This window comes from Balaenoptera physalus (assembly GCF_965194825.1).
Source record: "Balaenoptera physalus genome assembly, chromosome: 3".
In the NCBI taxonomy this organism is placed as follows: Eukaryota; Metazoa; Chordata; class Mammalia; order Artiodactyla; family Balaenopteridae; genus Balaenoptera; species Balaenoptera physalus.
In genome coordinates this window covers 4,126,615-4,150,882 of record NC_138890.1, presented here as the reverse complement: position 1 = coordinate 4,150,882, position 24,268 = coordinate 4,126,615, and the positions used below count along the sequence as shown (strand labels likewise).

At 51.1% G+C, this 24,268-nt stretch overlaps 1 protein-coding gene and 1 long non-coding RNA gene across 2 annotated transcripts in view; one reads left to right on the top strand and one right to left on the bottom strand.

The window, feature by feature from the left end:
• Positions 1–2,198: 2,198 nt before the first annotated feature.
• The window catches only part of PTPRS (protein tyrosine phosphatase receptor type S), a 121,642-nt gene continuing 99,572 nt past the window's right edge, over positions 2,199–24,268 (top strand). Inside the window, exon 1 of the mRNA XM_082456943.1 lies at positions 2,199–2,326. The gene's annotated coding sequence lies outside the window, so the exon portion shown is untranslated. The remainder of the gene's footprint in view (positions 2,327–24,268) is intronic.
• On the bottom strand, positions 13,844–19,578 carry LOC309658414. The gene is made up of 2 exons (XR_014262228.1): positions 17,023–19,578; positions 13,844–16,680 (listed from the first exon to the last, which is right to left on the bottom strand). It is a non-coding gene; the product is annotated as an uncharacterized lncRNA (long non-coding RNA).

Genomic DNA, 24,268 nt, shown 5'->3' with positions numbered 1-24,268 from the left:
CCATTTTCAGCACCTGATTGGTGTTAATTCATTATATCCTCATCCAAACAGCCCTCTGAGGTGGGCATCATCATTCCTGTTTTGTAGATGAGGCCACTGAGGCACAGAGAGGTTAAGTGACTGGCCCAAGGTCACACAGCTGGTCAAAGGCAGAGCTGGGCTTTTAACCATCATGCTTTTCTGCCTTTCAAGGTACAAAAGAGTTCACAGGGGGAAAAAGGAATCCCCCCAGGGATAGGTCATCCAGTGCCCATCCCAGAGTCAGCCAGTTTTATAGGTCCCTGTGTTCCTTCCAGGGTTGGCATGTGCACACATAAGCACCTGTGTGTATATTTTTCTTCCCTTCACGATTTTTTTTTACACATGTGTGTGTACTCAAATGCTATCCTGCACCTTCCTTGCTATCACTTAACAATACACCTTTGAGATCATTTCTTACGAGTACATGGATTCTCACTTTTTATACATTTGCCAACTACTCCACTGAGAGAATAAACCAAGCTGTTTTTTCTTTTATTGGGGTGAAATATACGTGGCATAAAATTTACCATTTTAAACACTTAAAAATGTACAATTCATTTTTGTAAGTACATTCACAAGGTTATACAACCATCCCCATTATTTACTTCCAGAACTTTCCCATCCCCCCAAAAAGTGACCCCATCCCCATTCTCAATCACTCCCCCTCCCCTCCCCCAGCCCCTGGCAACCACAAATCCACTCTCTGTCTCTGTGGATTTGCCTGTTCTGGACGTTTCGTATAAATGGAATCATACAATGTGTGGTCTTTTTTGTCTGGCTTCTTTCAACGAGCATAAGGTTTTCAAGGTTCATCCATACTGTATCAGTGCTTCGATTCTTCTGAAATTAAAAATTATTGTGGTAAAATATGTATAACAAAATTTACCATTTTAACCGTTTTTAAGTGTGCAATTCAGTGACATTAAGTACATTCACACCATTGGGCAACCATCCACACCATCCACCTCCAGAACTTTCTCATCTTCCCAAACTGAAACTCTGTCCCCATCAAACACTGACTCCTCCCCTCCCCCACCCCCTGGCCCCCACCATCTACTTCCTGTCTCTATTGATTTGACTCTTCTAGGGACCTGCTACGAGTGGAATCAGACAGCATTTATCTTTTTGTGTCTGGCTTATTTTATTTATAGTATTTTTGTGGTTCATCCATATCGTAGCATGTGTCAGAATTTCCTTCTTTTTTTTAACATGAATAATATGCCACTATATGGATGGACCACATTTTGTTTATCCATCACCTGTCGATGGACAATTGGGTTGTTTCTGCCTTTTGGCTGCTGTGAATCATGCTGCTATGAATACGTGTGTGCAAGTTTTTGTCGGAACACCTGTTTGCAATTCTTTGGAATATGAGACTGTTGTAACTGGTTCGTGTGAATGGACATATAGGTTGCTTTCCATGTTCTTTCTGCTTTTGGAGGTAGTGCTGCAATCAAACATCCTTGCCAGCTCTCTGCCTTTGGCAAGTCATGTTTTCTCTTGGTGTATCGGTCTCCCCACCTATACTATGGGGCTGATAATACAGACATCCTACCTTGTAGGACTGTGAGCGAATTAGATGTGGAAACTGTAATAAAGGCCTTGGAACAGGGCCTGGTACATAGTAAGTGCTCAATTAACATTACTCCTCTTGGGACATTTGTATGTGCCTCACCCTCCTGCCCCCCTCCAATGTGACAGATTTTGAAACTCACAGCCAAGAGACAGCTGGCAGGAGGAAACACGTGGCAGGGGATGCGGGTCGGTATTTTACAGGGGTGACGCTGGCCCAGGCGGCCACAAGGGTCCTGACCCACATGGGAGAACAGCCGCACACACTCCCACATGGGCCCTCTGACCAGTGGCCTGGGCACGTCCCCAGACAGAGATGTAGCGGCCGAGACTCACTGGATGTTATAAGCCCATCTGCCTCCCTCACAGGCAGGAGCAGGGACGTATATGGGGGACACAAATGCCATAGTGACATCTGCACCCAACACCCCTTCACTTAAGCCCAGCTCATTGGCCCCAGAGAGACAGAGCTCTGAGAGGCCACCAGAGAGGGGCTAAGCAGGATAAACTTGGGCTCTGAGAGGGAATGATTCTGTTCATTGTTCATCCATCCATTCATTTATTGGCGCTGTTCTAGGTGCTGAGACACAGCAGGGAACAAGATGGCCAATTGTGGGCCCACTGCCTGGTGGCTCATACCCCTATTTGACAGATGAACAAACTGAGGCTCAGAGGAAGGCAGAGTCTTGCCCAAGGTGACACAGCTCTAGCAGGAGACATGGACGTTGAACAGGTAAGTCATCCCTGACAAATGCAGGGATTTTTTTACCAAATGGGGATTGGAGCTAAGAAGAAAATGAATGGGGCAGAGAATAATTGGGCATGTGTTCAGATAGGGTGATCAGGGAAGGCTTCTCAGCAGAGGTGACGGTTAGGTTTGGCCAAGAGTTTGGGAAACAGTGTGTCAGGCATTGAGTACAGCATGTGCAAAGGCCCTGGGGTAGGACTGTGCCTGGAATGTTGGAGGAACAGGAAGGAGGCCCATGTTCTGGAGCAGAGTGAGCAAGGGGGAGAGAGGGAGGAGGGGAGGGCAGGGAGGGGATGGGGGCAGGTGGTGCAGGGCCTTGTGGGCTGTGGGGAGGAATGTGGACTTTATTGAGAGGGTACTGGACCTATGGAAGGATTTGGTGCAGGAGTGACAGGATCTTCTGATTCAGGTTTTAAAGAGACACCCCTGGCTACCGTGTGTGAAACAGGCTGACAAGCACAATTCATTCGTTTGTTCATTCATTCATTCCTTCTTTTATTTCTTTTTCCTAAATATTTATTTATTTATTTGGCTGTGCCGGGCCTTGGTTGCAGCATGCGGGATCTTTAGTTCAGGCATGTAGGATCTAGTTCCCTGACTAGGGGTCGAACCCCGGGCCCCCTGCACTGGGAGCGTGGAGTCTTAACCACTGGACCACCAGGGAAGTCCCATTCCTTCATTTATTCTTGAGTCACTCATTGAACAAGCCCCACCTGCAGTCATGATCTGTAGGTGAGAGAACAGGATCCAAGATGGGTGAGGTCACTGATCCAAAGTCATATGGTGCATGGGTGGCACAGCTGGGTTTCGAACCCTAGCCAGGCAGGCAGACCTGTGTTCTGGTACCTGAGTCACGGGGACCCTCACGGAGGCGACTCCCTGGAGGGGTGAAAATTCCATCGAGATGATGCGTACTAGGAGATGGGTGCCTGCTGCAGCTGGGGCTCGACAGGCGATCGGAGCTTTGATGGTGGACACACAGGGAGGGGCATCTAACCCAGACTGGGGTCGGGGGACGTCATCAAGGGGGGCTTCCTTGAAGAGGTGACATTGAAACCGAGACTTGAAGATTGAAGAGTTGGCCAGGTGAAGGGGAGGGAAAAGCATTTTGGGTAGAGGAACAGCATGTGCAAAGGCCTGGAGGTGAGAGCAAGGTTGGCCTGTGAGAAGCATGAAGCAAGTTCAGAGGCTCAGAGTTTAGCCTGGAATGGTGGCCAGATGACGGAGGGGAATGAAGAGGAAGAGGATGGCTCAGGGGGGTGTGGGGGCCTCCTAGGCAGTGGAAAGAGTCTGGGATTTAGCCCGGGGGCAAAAGCAGCCACGGAAGGATCAAGCAGAGGAAGGAGAGGATAGAGTTTGTGTTTTTAAATGTCCCTCTGGGGACTTCCCTGGTGGTCCAGTGGTTAAGACTCCGGGCTTCCAATGCAGGGGGCCTGGGCTCTATCCCTTGTCGGGGAACTAAGATCCCACATACCGCATGGCGCGGGAAAAAAATGTCCCTCTGGTTGCTGAGTGGAGGATGGAGTGTCGAGGATTGCATTTGTGGTGTCCCCCACTCCTCACAGTACCCCCAAATCCCTCCATCCGTGCCAAGTAACAGGGTAGGCAAAGTGGCCCCAGCCACCTGCAAACATAAATGCTGATGGTGGGAGAGCAGGCCAAGAGCTGGGAGGCAGCCAGGCATTGGGACAGTCCCCACTCCAGTTGGCAAGGAGAACCCTCCCTGGTGGGCCCAGGTTGGGGGGCAGCCAGTGGAGGCCAGGTGTGGGAAACCTCCCCCTCCACGAGAGTCCCAGGCCATCTGTCCCTGTGCCCACTTTGTTTCATGTACACCGTCACCAGGTGGGGGCATGTCTGTGGGTGATGGATGCCAAGGCTCTGGCAGCTCTGGGAACAGAACCCAGGTGCAAGACGCAGCTTAGGGTATCTGCCAAGGTCTGGGGGACAGAGTTGGAACCAACCCTGGAATTGGGTCTGGAGATAAAATGGATTCAGCCGCAGCAAGGGGGGCCTGGAGAGGCCAATATCCCCTACAGCCAAGTCCTACTGCATGGCAGGATGTCCCACATACCCCTTCATACAATCCACAGACTAAGTCCATAGGGCGAGATGTCTGCTCCTTCTTCGCAGAGGAGGGAATGAAGCTCAGTGTAAGAAAGCAACTTGCCCAAAGTCACACAGGGAGGGAGCAGTCAGGCCAAAACTTGAACCCTGTCTGTCTGGGTCCAGGATCCATCTTACTGTCCTTCCCAGGAGGGTGTAGAGAATTTTCTGTGAGCAGGAGCAGCCTCTTAACCCTGGACAGCAAACATGTAACATACAAACAACCATAGTCTGTTCAGTTGCCTATGACAGACATCACTAACCAATAACAGAACTCTATCACAAGGAGAAAGGACCCAGGCATCACTAATAGATCGCAGCACTCCTTTCCCTGCAGAACCGGGACTCAGGCTCAGAATCCTTCTTAACACAGACCCCAAGCAGCAACTTCCCATCAATGAACAGATGTGCAGTCGGGGCTGTGGGTTAAACACAGGCTGGCTCTTTTCAGGAAATGTTGCTCCTTCATCTTCTAGATTGACATTCTTAAGCCACAAATTTAATCTCTTTCCTGTTAAAAATCCCTTCAGTTTCTTTTCATTGCCCCAAGGATGAAATTCAAACTCTTTGCCCTGCCTTTGCCCTTGCTGTTCCCTCTGCTCTGCGTGCCATCTCTTAGCTTTTCAGAGAGGTCCCCCACCCCCCGCCCCCTTGACTAAAGTTTCTTCCACACGTACCCCTCCATCATATTACCGTGCTTTTATCTCTTTGTAGCAATTGTCATGATCTGCAATTACCATCTTTATTCTTCAGTTTGCTTGTCCCTCCCCCAAGGCAGTGGTATGTTCTGCGTGCTTTGGGGCCCTCACTCCAAACTCCCAGAGGAAAGAATCTGATTGGCTCAGCCTGCTTCCCTGGTCCAATCTCTTAAGACAGGAGGGTGGGGTAACACTGTGAACGAGACAGGGGGCGCTGTGCTAGTGGGACTGAGGGGCAGGGGCAATTGTCAGGAAAAGTCCAGGGGCTGGGCATACTCCCTGCAGATAGGGTATTATAAAAGCAACAACAAAAACAATATGAAGAGCTAATAATAATAGCAAATAATCATAGCTAATATTAAAATTTTAATATTAAATTATTGCCTGTATTTGGCAGATAGGGAAACTGAGGCACAGAGAGGGTGTGCAATGTGCCCAAGGTTACATAGTGGGTACTTGGGTGTTCACTAGAAACCTCCCTCCCCAGGAGGATAAACATCTGTGGAAGACCTGACCGAGACAAGACTCCACCTGTAATAGGCAACAGGGCATGAGAATCCCTTCTCCTGGAGGCTGAGCCCCTCCCCTTCCTATCTCCTGGGAGGGCCCCAAGGACAGTTCCTTCCCCACAGCATCTCACATCCTCTGTGACCTTCATCCAATCTTGGCATGCCTCCGCGAACACGTAGGGCTTCAACTCCGGAGCAATTATAGTCTCTTTGTGGCCGCCCTGCCCCAGCCATTCTGCAGGGCCTGGCACCCACAGCTGTGGGTAAAGTTTGCGTGTCGAGGACAGGAAGTGTCTATCTTTATATTCCAGCATTAACGAGCCTCGATTTTATTGAAATGGCATTTTCTTTCTCCTTCTAATACACGAGAATGTATTTTTTTTTAGCTCTTCCGCCATCCCTTGATTCTCAAGTGTGAATTGTCTGAAGGCTTAAAACACTTCTGACTACATCAACATATTTTAACATTTTCTGCTCCTGAATGAGAAAAACTGAAAAAGGGGGGAAAAAGTGAAAACATTTTGATTGTATTAGGAGGAGTATGGAGTGCAAAAACAGGGAGGTGATGCTACCACTTTCTCTGTTTGCATCCTCACTAGGAGGAATGTATTCAATTCAAAAAACTGGTAAATGGGCTTCCCTGGTGGCGCAGTGGTTGAGAATCTGCCTGCCAATGCAGGGGACATGGGTTCGAGCCCTGGTCTAGGAAGATCCCACATGCCGCGGAGCAACTGGGCCCGTGAGCCACAACTGCTGAGCCTGCGCATCTGGAGCCTGTGCTCAGCAAAGGGAGAGGCCGCGACAGTGAGAGGCCCGCGCACCGCGATGAAGAGTGGCCCCCACTTGCCGCAACAAGAGAAAGCCCTCGCACAGAAACGAAGACCAAATGCAGCCATAAATAAATTAAAAAAAAAAACAAAAAAAAAAACTGGTAAACTGGAGCATAGGGAAGAAACAGGCAGAATGGGGGTATAACACAAGTCCTTCATTTTTTTCACTCACAAGCATTTATCAAGCACTTAGTATGTGTCAGGTGCTGTCCAAGCAGCTGCGGCTACAGGTATGAAAAAGCAGATAAAAAGTCCTGCCATCCTGACAGAATGTGTGGGAAGACAGATGTTAAGCGGTTAATTACATAATTAACTATCACAGTTAATGATTTAAATGCAAACTGTTTGAGAAGGGAGGGAGCCGGATGGAGGATGGATGGAGGACTCCTCAGCTGCCGTATAAAAGATGAAAAGCAAAGCAGGAGGGAAGAGCATTCCTGGCAGAGGGAACAGCATGTGCAAAGGCCGTGAGTCAGGAAGAAGAGCGAGGGCAGAGCACAGAGAGTTTGGCTGGGTGCTGGTGAGGGGGTTACTCTGGAACGCTCTTAAGAAGGGTCAGATTTGGGGACTTCCCTGGTGGTGCAGTGGTTAAGAATCCGCCTGCCAATGCAGGGGACACGGGTTCAAGCCCTGGTCCGGGAAGATTCCACATGCCACGGAGCAAGTAAGCCCGTGCGTCACAACTACAGAGCCTGTGCTCTAGAGCCCATGAGCCACAACTACTGAGCCCGTGCGCCACAACTACTGAAGCCCACGCGCCTAGAGCCCGTGCTCCGCAACAAGAGAAGCCACCGCAGTGAGAAGCCCGTGCACCACAATGAAGAGTAGACCCCGCTCACCGCAGCTAGAGAAAGCCTGCGCGCAGCAACGAACACCCAACGCAGCCAAAAATAAATAAGTAAGTAAGTAAGTAAATTTATTTAAAAAAAAAGAAGGGTAAGATTTGGAGCATGCGAGTAGTAATCAGTGGACCAATCATTGAAAGGAAAAACATTCGTTTGACAAATGTTTATTGAGCATCTGCTGTGTGCCAGACCCTGAGCTGGGCGTGGGGGCCACAGGGGCGACCAAGACAGGGGATATTGCCTTCTTTTTTACAAATGAGGAAACAGAGGCTCCAAGGGATAACATGACTTGTCCAAGGCCACAGAACTGCCAAGTGGCAGGTGTGTCTGACTCCAAACCCTGGAATTCATCGATTCTCCAATTCTGCTCCTTAGACTGAAAGCTGAGGGCTGCCTGGAGGCGGAGGAGAGGAAGTGGGGGAGGGAAGGGCAGAGGAGAAGGAGGAGGGAGAAGAGAGACACATTTCCTGAGCAGCCTCCAGAGAGCAGGACCAGGGCCAAAGGAGGGAGGTTAATGGGAGAGGTCGGAGACCAGATGGATTAAAGGAAAAACTAACTCTTGGCATCGTCCAAAACCAAGGCAGCTCTCTCATACAGGGAGTGGGGGTCCCATTGCTGGAAGCATTCAAGACTGGCCTATGTCAGGGAGGGGTTTCTGCTCTGGGAAATCCACTGACCTTCCAGGCCCCTCGAGAGCCAGCAGTGCAAGGGCAGAGGGGACCACTAACCCGAGACCACAGGGCAGCATTGGCTCAGCTTGACTCACTGAAGCCTGGGCTGTCCTCAGCCTCTCTATGCCTCACCTGTAAAGTGGGAGCAGTGTCAGCACAGACCTCCCAGGGCTGTGAAGGGTCACCAGAAAGCGCTGGGAACAGAGTCTGGAACAGAGAGTGTGCTCAGGAAATGTCATTTCTGGTGATGCGCCCAGCCCCAGTCACTGGTTGGCTGTGGTTGTCACTGGGGCCTCGGCAGGGTGTGGCACACACTGGGAGTGGCTGGGAGTGGGCCATGGGCCTCTAGGTTTGATGTCATTGGTGTCTCCGGCTCAGCATTCTGGGGAATCCTGCTCAAGTGCTCAGGGTAGAGTGGGCACCTGGTTACTGAGGCTTGGGGGCACAGGCTGCCCTGCCTGAGGGGCGGGGGCTCCCACACCTCAACCTCGTTACACAACACCTGTGGCACAGCTGCAGGAGCCAGAGGACTCAGGTGGCGGGCTGTGGGCACCACCCCTTATCGGGGTAAAGAATATAAATGTGTCCCCATTCAGTCCCTTCAGGTTGCCCAGGCCCCAGAAAGATTGCAAGGGAAGTGTGGTCAAGGGTCACTCTGTCTCCCAAGTCTGTCCCCCATCTGGCCACTTCTCCCCCTAAGCTGCCTGCACCCTGCTCTGACACCCATCATCAGCCACCTGAACCAGCATAGGCACCTTCCCCTGGTCTCCCAGCTACCTCCCCGCCTCGCCCTCCACAGTCTGTTCTCCCTGCGACAGCCAGAGGGCGCCTGTGCGCACCTGAGTCAGGTCCTGCCTCTTCTCTGCTCACAGCCCCCCCAGGGCTCCCATCTCCCTGGAGGTAAAAGCTCAAGTCCTCCAGGTGGCCCACAAGGCCCTGCACGACCTGCACCATCCCCTCCCTGCCCTCCCCTCCTCCCTCTCCCCACCCCCTCACTCTGCTCCAGACACACAGGCTCCTTGCTGTTCCTCCAACATGCCAGGCACAGTCCTACCCCAGGGCCTTTGCACTGACTGTTCCCTTTACCTGGGATGTTCTTCATCCAATGCCTTCAGACCTTTGTTCATCACAGCATGATCTTCCCTTACCACCCAATTTTAAATTGTACCCCCAACCCTCCCCCGCTCCTACTTCCTCTGCCTCCCTAGCACTTCCCACCTTGCATTTATTTATCTGGTTTTATGTCCATCTCTTCCGCTAAAAAGTCAGCCAGGGATTGTTGCCTATTTTGTTCCTTGCTGTGTTCCCACTCCCTGGCACACAGTAGGTGCCCAATAGGTATCTGTCAGATGCATGAATGAATTAAGAAATGAGCTGAGTCAAACCTGGTGTCCTATACCCAGCCCTGTTTGTCCCAAGCTATGTGAATGCCAGTACATCCCTTCTCTCTCTGAGCCTCAATTTGCTCTGCTGTGAAATGGGCAGAAATCATCAGTCTTACTCCACGGGGATGATTCCAGCTGCTTGGCGACAAGGGAAGCTCTCAGCCCAGCACATAGTAGGTGCTCATCAGATGGATTCTGTTATCCTGTGTCAGCGACCCTCCCCTTTCCCTCAGCAGGAGGCCTGCTCCCAGCTCAGAAACATCCCAATATTTTAGTTTCTTTCAGTTCAGAAAAGTCACAACAATACTGGGGGACAAGGGCAGTGACCATAGCCTGGGGGACCCATGTGCAGTGTCTGAAATGCTGCAGCTGCCTTGAGTCTCACGGGCACAGGAAAAGCACCCCCCTCCAGGGCCCCAGAGTGCCAGGCACCAGGAGAGGCGCTCCATGGGTAACTGGGACGCCAGGCGAGTGGATTTATTTAGCACTTCCTGTTTTATCCTGCGCCACATCTCTGCTGCCAGGACGATCCCACTTGTGGTCGGGTGGGAGCCAGAGGGGGTGGCAGGAGAGGGCTAAGCTCCAGCCCTGCTGGGACATCCATGTCTGCTGTGTGTCCTGCCCACTGTGTGTTCTGGCTAAGCCACGTCCCCTCTCCGAGGCCTGGTTTCCTTTAGAGGTGTGAAAAATGAACACTCTGACATCTATTAAATGCCTACTACTCATGTGATTAAATTCACACAGTGGTTAACCCAGGCTGGGTTGAATTGTTGCGCCGCTTAAATTTTTGGAAGAACATACCATATGCCCAAACTGCAGATAGGTAAACTGAGGACAGCTCCTTGCGGGGGACCCCCCTCTGGATGCCTGCACCTCTCTGATTGGTTCATTATAGGGAAAAGGAATGTTACTCTGCCTAAGCACCCCCCAGTAGTTAGGGTGATCTGTGCTTCGCTCCTGCCCACATCCCCCGCTCAGACCCTTCTAGCTCTGCCCAGAAGGAGCCCTATCCCTTTCATCTACTTCTCCTGGTGCTCCAGGACTACCCTCCAGCCCCCACCCCAAGCCCCTGCATCATGCTGCAGTCTGTTCCCAAAATGCATCTGGGCATGGTATGCAAATAAAGTGAGTTAACCCTTTTCACACACAGGGACGGTCCCACACACTGCACAGGTATTCAGCAAGCCCCAGGGTGTGCTTGGCTCTGTAAGAGGGATTGATGAGCCCCCAGCCCATCCTGGGCCCCCAGCCCAGCTTTCAGAGTGATTTGGGGGCAGGAAGAGTCAGAAGGGCCTCCTGCAGGTGGCAGGCAGGAGTTGGCAAAACTGAGGGGTGGCAGAAAGGGGCAGAGAGGGCAAGTCAGGAAGTGGGAAGAGCCTGGGAAACATCTGGAGGGAGGACCGTCGGGGAAGGAAAGAGTATAACTTCTGCAGTCAGGCTGATCTTTGTTCCACACTTGTCCCTGAGCTGGTGATGTCACCTCCTGGAGCCTCAGTTTCCTCATCTGTAAAATGGGTCTCATGGAGGCCCATACTGCTCGGCATCACCAAGTTTCATCAAGATAATTCAATCTGCCCTGGACTTTAGTCCTCCTCAAACATGGAGGAGGTGCTTGACCATTGGTTACTTCATATTTTCTTTTTTTTTTTAATAAATTTATTTTTATTTTTATTTATTTTTGGCTGTGTTGGGTCTTCGTTGCTGCGTGCAGGCTTTCTCTAGTTGCAGCGAGTGGGGGCTACTCTTCGTTGTGGTACACGGGCTTCTCGTTGCAGTGGCTTCTCTTTGTTGCGGAGCACGGGCTGTAGGCGCACGGTCTTCAGTAGTTGTGGCTCATGGGCTTCAGTAGTTGTGGTGCACGGGCTTAGTTGCTCCACGGCATGTGGGATCTTCCCGGACCAGGGCTCGAACCCGTGTCCTCTGCGTTGGCAGGCGGATTCTTAACCACTGCGCCACCAGGGAAGTCCTACTTCATATTTTCTTTACATCCACTTGTTTGCTCCTAGGTAACCAAACTTCTTTTTAAAAAAGAAACATTAGGCCACACTTCTCTAGAGCCGGATGCAAATGAAATGAATACACAAAAGCAAGTAAAAGTAACCAATCCAATGAATAAGTAAGGCCAAAGTTTACAAAGAAAAAGGATGAAGGCCCAGCCTTGAAATTATTCAAGGGCAATGATCCAATCTGAGCTGTGACCACCATTCTCGGGCACAGACTCCCAGCAAGACCAACTCTCTCCTTCCTGGAAAAAGTGTTGACAGAATGTGAGCAGGCAGGCGTTCATGACTCAGCTGGCATCACCCAAGACTTTCTCCTGGAAAAGAAAATAGAGAAGTGAATAGCTTTGGCCAGCATGATTCTGTGGTGTTTCATGCTCTGTGTATGTAGAACTTAAAATCACCTTAGGTCCACCCAGATGTTCAGGTGCTATGCTTGGGGACCCAAGGTGATGGTAGTAGAGGACCCTGGCTTGGTGAGGCTGAAGCAGGGGGTCTGGATGGTGAGACTAGGTGTGTCCCTTGGGCCCTGGATATAAGACTCAGCCCCCACCTGGTGGAAAATCCAGGCCGCTGTCCCTTAAAATGGGTGAGTCCAGAGACCGCATCTGCACCAGGTAGGAGGTAACAGAGGCCAGTTTTGAAGACTGTCATTGAGTTCCCAGGAAGATAGTGCAATAAAGTCCCTTGATCTCTCCATGTTCCAGGCAGGCCCTAGAGCTGACCTGAGGCATGGCATCTCCAGCCTCCCTGAAAGACTGGATCTTCTTGCCATCAGCAAAGCGTGCTCCTGATGTATGGGCCAGGGTCTGGTGTCTCTAATAGTATGTCTTGGGGATGCCAAGTCCCTTAATTACCCAGCAGCAGCTGAAGTCCTAGATGGATTTCAGCTGAGTCACCTTCTGGGCGAGGTTGTTCTGGATTGAATCATGTCCCCCCCCCCCAAACAAGTTATGTTGGAGTCCTAACCATCAGGACTTCAAAAAGGGACCTTATTTGGAAATACGGTGTTTACAGAGGTGATCAAGTTAAAATGTGGTCATCAACGTGGGTCCTAATCCAAAATGACTGGTATCCTTAAAAAAAGGGGAAATTTGGACACAGAGACAGACATGCACGGAGGGAAGATGATCTGAAGAGATATGGGGGAAGATGGCCGTCTATAAGCCAAGGAGAGAGGCCTGAAACAGAGGCTTCCCCTCACAGCCCTGCCAACACTTTGATTTGGGACTTCCAACTTCCAGAATTGTGAGACAATAGAATTCCATCATTTAAACCACCCAGTTTGTGGTGCTTTGTTACAGCAGCCCTAGGAAACTAATACAGGTTCAAAATGCCAGGGGAGCAGAGGGGTCCAGACATAGAGGCCTGGGCTCCAACCCACATATGCTCCCTATTCTTCTTGCTCCAAAAATTTAGGGCTGCCTCACTTTCTTCTCTGACTAACCATCTGTAAGAGCTTAAATGGAGAATGGCTGGGTTTGGAGAGTTAGGGAAAGCAGCTTGCGTGGATGGGTGAGAGTCAAAATGTTTAGCACAGTGTTGTGTGTAGGCACTCCAAATAGGAAGCAACTCCCATGCCCAGCCCAGTCATGGGGAGCAGACAGAACATACACGCCACCTCAGCCTCCCAATATGCTCCTTGAGAAGCATTTATCTTGAAATGATTATAGATTCACAGGGAGTTGCAAAGATAGTACAGATTGGCCCATGTACCCTTCACCCAGCTTCCCCCCAGTGGTCACATCTTCCATAATCATAGAACATTGTCAAAATCAGGAAACTGACATTCTACTGACATCTTCCAGACTTTTCAGGTTTATATGCACTTGTGTGTGTGTGTGTGTGTGTGTGTGTGTGTGTGTGATGTGTGTGTAGTCCTTACCATTTTATCACATGTTCAGATTTGTGTAACCACAACCACAATGAAGATTCAGAGCTATTCTGTCACCACAAAGAGAAAGATGCCATTTTAAGAGAAATGTTTGAATGACTCATCCATCCCATCTTTTGTTTATTTTGGATGGTGGTGGTGAACTGGGTTTATAGATATGCAAATGTATGAATTTGCTCATATTAAAATAAGGAAGGATAAGCTGAAAACTTAGGTGAAAGGTGGAACATGATCATCAAAGCTCTCCACTTGCATTTATCATGAACAAATTATCCTGGAGATACTTCCTCATGGGTCCATGCTACCAATCCTTTTTCATAGCTGTATACTAGTCCCCAGTGGGGTTGTACCTGGTAATTCAAGCTTGTTCCCTTCTCTTGGATTCAAGTATTTCTTTACAATTGCCAAAATAATTTCCTGTGACATGGCTCATTTGACCCTCACAGAAAGCCTGAGTGGGCTAGGTCTAATTATACCTGATTTCAGGACAAAGAAACTGAGAATAACAGAGACACACATGGTTTGCTCAGAGTCATGTAACACAGAGGTGGCACAGCCAAGTGTTTCTGTTTGTTTGTGTGTTTTAATGTCTTTTTAAAAATTGAAGTATAGTTAATTTACAATGTGTTAGTTTCAAGTGTACAGCAAAGTGATTCAGCTATACGTGTATGTATATATTCTTTCCCAGATTCTTTTCCATTATAGGTTATTAAAAGATATTGAGTATAGTTCCCAGTGTTATACAGTAGGTCCTTGTTGCTTACCTATTTTATATATAATAGTGTGTATATGTTAATCCCAAACTCCTAATTTATCTCTTCCCCCCACCCCCGCTATCCACTTTGGCAACCATAAGTTTGCTCTCTATCTGTGAGTTTGTTTCTGTTTTGTAAGTAAGTTCATTTGTGTCATATTTTAGATTCCACTTATAAGTGATATCGTATGGTTTTTTTCTTTCTCTGTCTGACATACTTCACTTAATTTGATAATCTCTAGGTCCATCCAATTTGCTGCAAATGACATTATTTCATCCTTTTTTGTGGTTGAGTAATATTCCATTGTATATATGTACCGCATCTTCTTTATTCATTCCTCTGTCGATGGATATTTAGGTTGCTTCCATATCTTAGCTATTGTAAATAGTGCTGCAATGAACATTGGGGTGCATGTATCTTTTTGAATTATGGTTTTCTCCAGATATATGCGCAGGAGTGGGATTGCTAGATCATATGGTAGCTCTATTTTTATTATAGTTTTTTTTAAGGAATTTCCATGCTGTTCTCCATAATGGTTGTACCAATTTACATTCGCACCAACAGCGTAAGAGGGTTCCCTTTTCTCTACACCCTCTCCAGCATTTATTGTTTATAGATTTTTTGATGATGGCCATTCTGACCAGTGTGAGATGATACCTCCTTGTAGTTTTGATTTGCATTTTTCTAATAATTAGTGATGTTGAGCATCTTTGCATGTGACTTTTGGCCATCTGTATGTCTTCTTTGGAGAAATGCCTATTTCGATCTTCCACCCATTATTTGATTGGCTTGTTTGTTTTTTTGATATTGAGCTGCATGAGCTGTTTGTATGTTTTGGAGATTAATCTCTTGTCAGTTGCTTCGTTTGCAAATATTTTCTCCCATTCTGTATGTTGTCTTTTTGTTTTGTTTATGGTTTCCTTTGCTGTGCAAAAGCTTTTAAGTTTAACCAAGAGTTTCTTAAATGACAGCTTTATTGAGATATAATTCACATTCCATACAATTCATCCACTTGAGTTATATAATTCAATAGTTTTTAGTATATTCACAAACCACCATCATCACCAATCATTTACAATCTAATTTTAAAATATTTTTATCATCCCCAAAGAATCCATTGTCCAGTCTAAAATCATGAAGATTTATGCCTATGTTTTTACCCAAGAGTTTTACAATTTTACCTCTTACATTTAGGTCTAGGATCCATTTTGAGTTAATTTTTACATATGGTATGAGGTTGGGGTCCAAATTCATTCTTTTGCATGTGGATACAATTTTCCCAGTGCCACGTGTTGAAAAGACCATTCTTTTTCCCACTGAGTGGACAACCTTGTGAAAATCAATGGACCATAGATGAGAGGGTTTATTCTGGACTCTCAGTTCTATTCCACTGACCATCTATCCTTATGCCAGGACTCCACTGTCTTGATGACTGTAGCTTTGCAATAATTTTGAAATTGGGAAGTGTGAGCCCCTCAACTTTGTTCTTTTTCAAGATTGTTTTGGCTATTCTGGGTCCCTTTAATTCCCATATGAATTTTAGAATCAGCTTGTCAGTTTCTGCAGAGAAGCCAACTGGGATATTTATAAGGGTTGGGTTGAACCTGTAGATCAATTTGGGGATATATTGCTATCTTAACAATATTAAGTCTTCCGATCCATGAACATGGGATGTCTTTCCATTTATTTAGGTCTTCTTTAATTTCTTTCATCAACGTCTTGTTGTTTTCATAATATAAAATTTTGCATTTCTCAGTAAAGGTATCACTAAATATTTTACTCTTTTTGATCAGTTGCAAATGGAATTGGTTTCTTAATTTCATTTTGCTTGTTTATTGCCAATGCTTAGGAAATACAGTGGATTTTTGTGTATTGATCTTGTGTCCTGCAGCCTTGCTGAACTTGTTTACTAGTTTTAATAGTTTTTTTTTAGTGGATTCCTTAGGATTTTCTATCTACCAAATGATGTCATGCAAATAGAGATAGTTTTACTTCTTCATTTCTAGTCTGGATGCCTTTTATTTCATTTTCTTGCCTAATTGCCTGGCTATAACCTCGAGTACAACGTTAAATAGGATTGGTGAGAGCTGACATCCTTGTCTTGCTCTTAATCTTAGGGGGACATCATCCAGTCTTTCACCATTAAGTGTGATGTTAGCTGTAGATGTTCTTTATCAGGTCAATGAAATACCCTCTATGCCTAGTTTGCTGAGTATTTTATCATGAAGGGATGTTGAATTCTGTTAAGTGCTACCACCAGGATTTGAAACCATGTCTTTCTGACTCCAGAGCCCTAATGCTTACCTGATAAACTAAATCAGGGGCCCCACAAAGGGGCCCCACATTGAACCCAGTAAAGAGCAGCCAGTCTGCAAATGGGGTGTCTCCATCTGCCTCTTTTCTCTTTGGCATTTGAAGTGAACTTGGGAAGAGACAGAGAGGGAAATGTTTAACTTGAAGGAATGTACAAAGACAGTGGACTCTCTGGCATAGGGCAGAGTTGTAGGGGAGATGTTTTGGAAATGGCTTGCAAGAATTTAAGGCTGGGTTCTGTGAACTTGGCATGAGGAGTCCTGTGTACATAACGTGATGGGGCAGTTGATGGTTTCTCTGGAGTCGTCTCAATAAAAACACAATGAAGGGGCTTCCCTGGTGGCGCAGTGGTTGAGAATCTGCCTGCCAATGCAGGGGACACGGGTTCGAGCCGTGGTCTGGGAAGATCCCACATGCCGCGGAGCAACTAGGCCCGTGAGCCACAAATACTAAGCCTGCGCGTCTGGAGCCTGTGCTCCGCAACAAGAGAGGCCGCGATAGTGAGAGGCCCGCACACTGCGATGAAGAGTGGCCCCCACTCGCCGCAACTGGAGAAAGCCCTCACACAGAAACGAAGACCCAACACAGCCAAAAATAAACATAATAAATAAATAATAAATAAAAATTTAAAACAAAACAAAACAAAAAAACCCCAAAAAACACAATGAAGCTAATTACCAGGTTCTGGGAGATACTGGGGTGGAGGTTGGGCTGTCAGGGAAGGAGGAGGAGGGTGGAAGGGTGAAGAAAACCCACCACTCCCCTGCAAAAGGTGGAGATGTTCATTAACTGAACGTTTCACCCAACAAGCAATGAGTCACATCCACAGCTTGCCAGTCCCTGTGGTTGGCAGACACAAAAGAGACCCAGAACCTACTATGCCCCACCTCCCAATTCTAGTATTTTCCACCTTGTAGAACTTTGAGGCTTAAGCCGTGCCCCCAGGGAGAACATTCTCTCCTCTTTCCTCTACAAGCTTCGGCTTGCAGGAGGTTTTGGTTTGGTGTTACGGGATCTTTAATGCCCTTCTGACACTTGTCAACCCTCCAGGGCTGGCCAGAGGCTGCAACAATATCAGACTAGAATGTTCTGTTCTCCTTGTATTGATTTTTATGATCACCTGGCTAGTCATCCTGGTTTTTCCATTGACAGTGGTCACATTTATCAACGCTTCTAGACTCTAGATGGTGTGACTCATTTCACCCTCCTAACAACCTTAGGAGATAGAGACTATTACTGTCCTACATTGGCAGATGGGCAAATAGGCACAGATAAAGTGGGGAGACAGACAGAAAACAAGCAAACTGCCCCAGATAGTAATCAGTCCCAAATTGTAATAAATAATCTGGTACTGAGATGAAGATAAACTTTGGCAGGATGGTCAGGGAGGGTCTTTCAGAGATTTGAAGGATGAGGAGGATCCAGTCTTGGGAAGAGCAGGAGGAACAGCATCCTAGGCAGAGGGAACAGCCAGTGCAAAGGCCCTGAGGCTGGACTGTGCCTAATGTTTGCAAGGAGCAGTGAGGAGGCGGGCATGGGTGGAATGGAGTGAGCAAGGTGTGCAGATGGAGGAGGTGAAGGCAGGGAGGTGATGGGGGCAGGCAGTGGGGGACCTTGTGGGCTGCAAGGAGGACTTGGGTTTTTACCCTAAGTGAGATACTGTCTATCTCCTCCACCGGACTCAACTCCTGGAGGGCAGGAATTTTTTAGCCTTTTTGTTTATTTCTGTGCCCCAGCCCTAAAAACAGCCTGGCACACAGACTGATGGCCTGAATGGGCTGGTTTCCTGCACCATATTTTACAACTGTCTTCCTTTACCGCTCACAAGAACTCTCAGAGGTAGATGTGGTTGCACCCTTTTTGCAGATAGTAACAGTGAGCCTCTGAGTGACTTGTTCAAAGTCCCTCTCCTAATAGGTGGCAGGGCTGAGTGTGGCTCATGCCATGTCCAGCCCCTCCAGAGCCAGCAGTCTCATTTCACTCTACCTCCATCGAGTATGCAAGGCTTGAGCACCTACTGTGTACCTCAAATCAGCTAAGTGTTTGTGCACAGACCATCCCATTTGATTCTTCAAGATGAGGCTGTTTCCCAGTTGCTTGGATGAGAAAATCAAGGTTAGATTGTCAATGGCTAGGTCAGGGTCACACTGCTAGGAAGGAGGACAAAATAGGTTCTGCAAACCTGCACTGGCCGCTGGGAAACTCCAAGCTTAATTTAGGTTCCTTGTTGAATTATTCATTCTCTCCTCTCTTTTCTCCTATTTATGACTTCCGCCTTCTCATTTTGTTCCCTGAGTTAATGCCTTTTGTTTATATCTGCATCTTTGGCCAGGAATGAATGAATCAATGGTTTTGGAGGGAAAAACCCCAAATTCTAAACTTGAGTCCTTTTGTGGGGATGAGGCCCTCTCCAGACACATACCTTGGAGAAATAAAACGCTTCCAACAGGTTCAGAATACAATAATTTGATGTGCAATCTTGTTTGGTGTCTTTGAGCCCTCCCACCCTCTGTGGTAATCTTTCTGTTTTTCTTTTCTTTTTTTTTCTCTTCTCATTATCCCATTTTCAAGCACCAACTACAGGCCAGTCAGGCACAGTATCACACTTCATCGTTACACTCTCTTGTGAGCAGCGGCCACCTTGCCCCATTTCACAGATGGGAAACTGAGACCCAGAGAAGCAAAGCTATTTTGCAGGTGGGGAAGCTGAGGCAGGGCCCCACACGGCAAGTCAGTGTTTGAGCTGGGGTTCCTACTGTGGTTTGCCCTGCCTCAAGGGCAGCAGCTGATGGTAATTAGAATAGATGTTTTTAAAGTGGTTACTCTGCAGGAAATGTTCCCTCACTCATTCCCTCATTCATGCAGCCAAGACACAGGGATCTCCAGGCCCCATGGAGATCCACACCTTAGCATGACCAGAATTAAATCAGGACAATGGCACAGAGAATGGAGTGTGGGGTGGCTGATGGTCATGATCAAGGAAGGCTCCTCCCAGGAGCTGCAGGTTAAGCAGAGACGGGAAAAAAGAGAAGGGAAAGATCTTGGGGGAAGACTATTCCAGGTGAAGAAACAGCAGGGGCAAGGGCCCTGAGTCAGCAGTGAACAGATTGAAAGAACTGTAAGAAGCTGGCTTGGCTTAGGTATGGACACCTGGAGGCAGAGTGATGGGTGCGAATGCAGAGAAGTGGGCCCGCTAGAGGGGGCTGGATTTTACACGGAGGGCACTGGGAAGCCATAGCACTGGGAAGCCATGGCAGAGTTTAGAGCAGCACATGGCAAACACCACGGCCTTTGGGCCAAGCGCCCTGGGGCTAGCGGGCGGACCCGCGGACAGACAGATCCCCCGGGCTGACGCCGCCACCCACGTGTCGCGCGAAGCCCCACGCCCCACGTGCTCCCACAGCCCTTTAAACGCCCCCGGCCACGTGACCCCGCCGAGCCGCCTCATTGGCCGAGGGGCGTGGCGACTGCGCGGCTGCGCAGTGACGCGCCCGGGCCGGCCCCGCCCCGGCCCCGCCCCCAGCCGGCGGCGGCGGCGCTAGCGGAAGGGATGACGTCACCGGCTGGGGGGACGCGCGAGCCGGCGCGAGGGGAGCGCGAGCCGCAGTGAGTGTCCTCGCGCCGCCCGCCCGGCAGCCCGGCCGGCGCGCGCACGCCGCGAGCCGCTGGCGCTCGGGCTCTGCTCGAATCCCATGCAACAGCCAGGATGTGAAGCGGGGCAGAGCCGGGGGAGCCCAGCCCAGCCAGCCTCCAGGTAAAGGGGGGAAAAAAAATCAGTGAATTCGATTTTAAAAAATGCAGGCGCAGCAGTGGGGGTCTCGGAGGCAGCGGAGTGGGCAAAGCGCCGGCTTTGTGCCGGGGAAGCCCGCACGGCCATTGTGCTTGGAGGATGCTCCGCTGCAGCCGGCTGCACGCCCAGCCGCCGCGCCCGGCAAGCTGCGTCCGAACAACGCCCCTGAGGGCCTGGGCCGGGGCAGACAGGGGCAGCGGGGAGGGCTCGGCGGGCGGGGCTGGGGGCTTCGCCGCGGCGGGGGAGGGGGCTGGGCTGGACTCGCCCGGAGCGCGGCGTTGGAAGCTGCCCAGCGCCGCCGGCTGCACCACCCCGGGCTGCGGGCGGGGCAAAGGCGCGGACGGAGGACGCGCGTGTGTGGGGAGGGGGTGCTGGCCCCAGCGGCGCCTGGCCAGGCTCCCCGGCCGGGTCCCGGAGGCAGGGGACGCTGTGCTGGGGGTGGGGGCCGCGCGGGCGCCCCGGAGTGGAGACCAGCCCGGGACAGTCGGCTCCAGGTGGGAGCGAGGGGGGCACCGACTGGCCGGTGCGCCCAGGGCGGCTGCTGTGCCCGCCGCCTTCGCTCTCCAATCCCCCTCCCCTAGAGAACCCCCCTACTCAATGCTGTCTCCCCCTAGCGCCCTCCCGGCCTCATCTATCCTTTAGTGGGGGGGGGGTCTCCGCTACCTTAGCCTTGCCCCACCCTACTGTGGCCCCAGCGCCCCCTCCCAGCTCCTCCAGGTGGGGCAAGGCAGCCCCCAGCCCCAGGGACTCTGGCGGACGGGCGGGCGCGCGCGCCCGGCCCCCGACCTCCCTTCGGAGCTGGGGGCCCCGTGGGGATCCCGGGAGAGGGGAAGCCGCCCCTGGAGCTGCCAGCGTCGCGGGTTCTGCACGCCCTGGGAGCCCCCTCGGGGGCTGGGGGGGGAGGGGCGGTGACGTCATCTCGGGGGTGGAGCCGTCTGAACCAGGTTGAAGGGGGTGCGGGGGGGGGCGCCGTGCCCGGAGGGAAGCCCCCCGAGTTAGAGCGCCCATACTCTGAGCGCAAGGGTTTTGGCCGGGTTGCGGCCAAGTTCACTGCTCCTTACGGAAATCACTCCCAAATTTAGAATTCCACCCTCCCCCCCTCAGCATACACACAAATCCTGGACACTTACCCCCGCGAAACTCCCCCTAAATCAGAGAACTCTCCTTCGGCTGCTTTCTCTCCAAAATTCTCAAATCAGAGAATCCACCCCAAAGTGGAATCTTTTTTTCAGCCACACCCCCCAAATCTGGAGCCTCCTCTTTAGTGATTCTTCCCCGATTTCAAATCCTCCTCTAGTAGCCCCGTAAATAAGCAGCTTTTGAGTGTCCTTTCCTCTGCAATCCTTCCTCAAATTTAGCCACCCGCTAGGGTCCTCATCCCCCAAATTAACAAACCTCCCCAGCGCCTTCATCTGGGGGGTGCCTCCCCTCCCCCTCTTGGGCTCAGCTGGGATTCCCCCGTCCCCCCATCTCCATCTGGGGGAGTCCTCATTCTGAGCGTGGGGCCCTTCTGCCTCTGGCCAAACCCCTGAAAAACCAGCCTGGCCCCCAGCTCGCGAAGAGGTGGGTGGGCATCTGAGGTGTCCAGGCTGGGTATTAGGACTCTGAGAAGCGGGGACAAAAGCCGGAGGGTCCCCGAGGGTCCCGAGGACAGGGACCCACCTGCTCTGGGCTCCCATTGGTCTCCCCGCGCACCCCCCCGCCAGGACTTTGGCTGCCGGGGTTCTAGTCTTCCCTCGATGTTCCCCATTGTTGCTGTTCCTGGGGTGCAGGGGGCAAGGGTTCCTTTTGTTTGGGGTGCCCTGCTTCCCCCTCTGAGCCACCTTGCACCAGTGAGAAGAGAGAGCCAGCCCGCGCCTCTACTCCTGTGATACCAGCCGCCGCTGCTGGAGCTTTTATTAATGGCTGAGGGACTCTGTCGATTCTACCATTTGCATAGCTCCCCTCCCCCTCCCAGGGTCCCCTTCCTTTGTGCCCCCTCCCCCTGCCAATCTCGCCTACCTTCTGTCCCTCAGCTCTCTTCTTCCTCTGCCAGCTGATACTTTGGCTGCGGAAGGCAGGCAGCTGGGGCTGGGGGGCGGCTGCTTCCCGCCCCCCAATCCTAGAGCCCACCAACTTGGGCCTGGGTCTCTGGCTGGCTCCCCTTCCCCGCCCCCGACAATGCCCTCCGAGAGGCATCTCTTGATGCCTGCTGTTGTGTCTCCATTCTTCCCCCTCCAGAAAGCTTCCTCTTGCCCTGTGCCCGGGCCTGGGGGGCACCTTCACCATGACGGTGCACTTCTGCCTGGGGCCCCGGCCCCCCCAGCCCCCTGGGGGCAGATACCCGCCATACTTGATTGCCCTGAGAGTTGGTATAATTGGGCACAGGCAAACAAAACGTCGCGGGAGACCCGGCCTGCCTGGTGAGCTCATGGCGCTTTTCTATTCCTGCCACCCAACCAATGACATCGGCCCCCCTGGGGGGACGGGGGCTGGTGCTGTCATGTTGGTGGCCATCCTGCAAGGAGAGGCCACGCCTGGCCCACTCCTCACCCTCTGCGGGGACAGGGGGATGGGTCATTCTGGTGTGGCCGGGGTGTGGCATTGGAGGGCGCTGCTGGGGTGTGGGCTGGGCTCCTTGGGGGAACCCTCCTCCCCCAGGGGCCCTGGCGGTGTGGTGGGCACGGAAAGAGGAGCACTGCCAGCCAGGCGCCTGCCTGCTGCCCGCACAGGAATCATCGCCCACTGACCGTGCTTCTGTTTCTAGCCCCTTGGAGCATTCCAAGCACCTTTCTTTTTCCCCTGCTTCCCAGGGGATCCCGGGCATCTTCACATATCCGTGGGCCCCATTCAGAGACATGGGGCATTTTTTTCCCAACACTGGGGCTGTGGTTCTGGGCCGAGGTGTCAGGAGCAGGTGGAAGGGGAGAAGCTCCCTGGATGTCAGGGATTTAGTGGTGGCATCTGGGGGGACAATTCTGGAGCCATCACTGTGCGCTCATTTTCTTCTTTGGGCTGCTCAGAGCGTGGGGCTTTGCCTGGTATTCCCTAGATCCGGGACAGGTTGGGGAGACAGATTCACTTCCCCTCAGCAAACGGCTTCCAGGGATGACTCGATTTCCCCTCCTGCCTTCTGGGTTGGCACTGAACAGCCTGTCACAGGTGTTGGAGCACAGTGCACCTCCAGCTGCCGCTCCCAGGAGCCAGGCGCTAGGAGACCTGTGGCTTCGCTGATTACTCCACCAAACAATGGTCAGCGAGGTGGCCGGGAAGGGGCAGGCAGGAACGGGCAGGGACCACGTGGCTCTGAGGCGCCGCGCCCGGGAGCCCTGGGTTCACCTGCTTCGCGTGACTTTAGTGTAGCCATTGTGTATGGGGGGAGGGGGGGCATTGAGGAGTTCGGGATGGGGAGGAAAACCCTAAAAATAAAGACGGATATTTATAAACCTGGCGGGTTTGGGGGATAATTGACAAAGCTTAATGTTTGCAGCTGAAAGCTATCCCCGCCCCGCCCCCCCTCCCCAAATGGAGCTGCATTAGGTTCCATTTGTAGAGTCATCTGGAGCCTGAGAAAGGTTCTTGGGAAGTGCAGTGGGCTTGGCCAGCACATTGCGGGCCGTGGCTCCCTTTCTGAGGGTAGAGGGAGGGCTTGTGCTTCTGGAAAGAGGCAGGGGGCCTAGGCAGGGGCGCTGAGATGCCACCCCGCTTTCCTCTGCACCTAGGACAGCCTCCTGGCACACCCTCCGTGGGTGGGTGGCCCGTTTCCCAGAATTTGCAAGGAGGAGGTGCCCCTCTCTGCCCTTGCCCTGTCCTTCCCGCTACAAAAGGTGCCCGGCGGGGGGGTGTGTGTGGAGAGACCCCAGCTGCCCGCCAGGCAGGGGGGTCAGCCTCCAGTGGGGACGGGGCAAGATCCAGGTGCCAAGCTGACAAAACCCCGTGTGGGTCCGTGGACAAAAGTCACACCACTGCGCTAGGGAGAATGAGGGCTTTTCAGATGGTTTCAAAAATTTTGTCTGACTTCAGCCTGGAACCAGAAAGCTCCTGGCTTATAGCCGGAGAAGATGGGGTGTTGGAAGGGGGTGAAATTCAAGCGCATGTCAGCCTGTCACCAGGAGGACGGACAGCCCGGACATAGGCAGATCTTAGCTTGAGATG